The following is a 1,845-nucleotide window of genomic DNA, read 5'->3' on the forward strand; positions in this document are numbered from 1 at the left end:
CACAAAAAATGAGAGCTGAAAAGATGAGTGGGTTGCCTCTTGCGCACCTAGCCTCCAATCCTCACTAAGAGAGCTAAAGAAGGGCACCACCTAGCCAAAGGGAGAATGGGTTATGACATCTCTTTCTTAAGTGAATGGAAAGAACCAAAACACAACTTCACAAGAGAAAATTTGTAGCCCATCTTAAGGAAAATGAAGATGATGGAAGGTGAAGAGAGGTGATGACTCTTAATTTCTCCCATAATCATATATATAACATGAGGAAATAAGGATTACCCACCAATAGAGTATATGGTAAGTCTTACTTAATAATTTTAAGTATAAATGTACAGGGAGAATTAGAAGAGAGTACATATGATATGGACACCATATGATTTAGACGTTATATTAGAATATGGGAGAGAGGGAAAGAGATGAGAAGAGAGGGAGACAAGAGGAGAAGAGGTAGAGGAAGCTTCACAAGGAGCTTTAGACACCTATCCATATAGAAAAAAACGAGAAATTTTCTAGATACTTATCAAAGTATCTAGAAAAAGTCTCAACTAGTAAAAGTGGAATACTTTACAAGTTAGTGATATAATAAAATATTCCTATATAGGAATTTAAAAATTCTCTAGTTATCCATGTACTGAAATTTTACCATATAAACAGACTAGTTAGAACTAATCATATAGTATTTTTTATATATAAGAAAACTAGCTACAATCATGTAGATAGTTTTAAGAATTACTATTATGGTAAAAAATATAAATTAAAATAATAGAAATAATTAAAAGATGTTATCTTCATTAATAAAGAGGTCAATTCAAGATGCATATATCATCAATACTCAAAGGTTTATTATGATTTTTTGTGACGTCAATTTTCTCTCTATAGAGTAATCAATCCACGAGAGTTTTTCTCATGGGGACTAACAATGTTTGCTCATTGCGTCCTCCTAAAAAAGTAGGATCTCTCTAGTTAATAACACCATATGTAGATTTTAATGATGCATATAGCTCATCAATGGATTGGATGTCTAAATATTTGAGGAGAATGGTTTCTTGGTCTTCCTCTTTAAAGGCATTAACAACCTGTATTTTAGAAATACAACATAGATTAGTGTGCTACTACATTATAAGTTAATTAGCTACTCTATTGTCTTAATATAATAACATTGAGTTACCGATGAAGTTCTTGATGGCAATTCTATATTAGAAGGATCCACACTTTTTGATGGCTCAACATGGTTGAGAGCCTATAGTATAGACAAGAAAAAATTTCAACAAAATTAAATTATGCCACATTTAGTAAAAAGAAATGCAAAGAAGTACCTTAGATAATTTCTTATTTTAGCCCTTACTCTCCTTTTGTTGTTGCTTGCTTTGCTGCATTTTCTTGCTCATCTTATCATAATAAGTTTGTAATTAGATATAATTTATTAAATGCATATATTAAAATAAAATATCAAGAGATGGCTAAGCATACCTTTCGTACACGAAAACTTTTCCATGCTACTTCAACCTCCTCAGGATCTTGGATCATATCTTGTGGAAGAGAGTGTTCACTACTACATGAACCCTATAATACAAGAAAAATAAAAATTAAAATAGAATATCTTTTAATTTAAAAGTATAAAAAATTTAAGAATAATGTATATATTCCTCATACAGATGGAATTCCTTGTAGTAGCTCCATAAAACTATAATCTGAGTTTAAATAGTCCTGAAACATAGGTTAAGTGTTAGAGACAATCAAATGGAAAAAAACTACAAACCAAGGTATAATAACCATTTTATTATTTTTTTGACATTTTTCGAAAGCAGAAATTGAAACAAGAGGCGGACCATCATTGTGAGATTGCAA

The 1,845-nt window shown here is 30.8% G+C and overlaps 1 long non-coding RNA gene across 1 annotated transcript; it reads right to left on the reverse strand.

Annotated features, from left to right (window-relative positions):
• Positions 1-902: 902 nt before the first annotated feature.
• On the reverse strand, positions 903-1,490 carry LOC148010560 (uncharacterized). Its single transcript, XR_015689470.1, has 3 exons — positions 1,314-1,490; positions 1,166-1,237; positions 903-1,073 (listed from the first exon to the last, which is right to left on the reverse strand). It is a non-coding gene; the product is annotated as an uncharacterized LOC148010560 (long non-coding RNA).
• Positions 1,491-1,845: the final 355 nt, after the last annotated feature.

This window comes from Lygodium microphyllum, chromosome 29 (assembly GCF_053477565.2).
Source record: "Lygodium microphyllum isolate KBCC chromosome 29, Lygodium_microphyllum_v1.1.10, whole genome shotgun sequence".
In the NCBI taxonomy this organism is placed as follows: domain Eukaryota; kingdom Viridiplantae; phylum Streptophyta; class Polypodiopsida; order Schizaeales; family Lygodiaceae; genus Lygodium; species Lygodium microphyllum.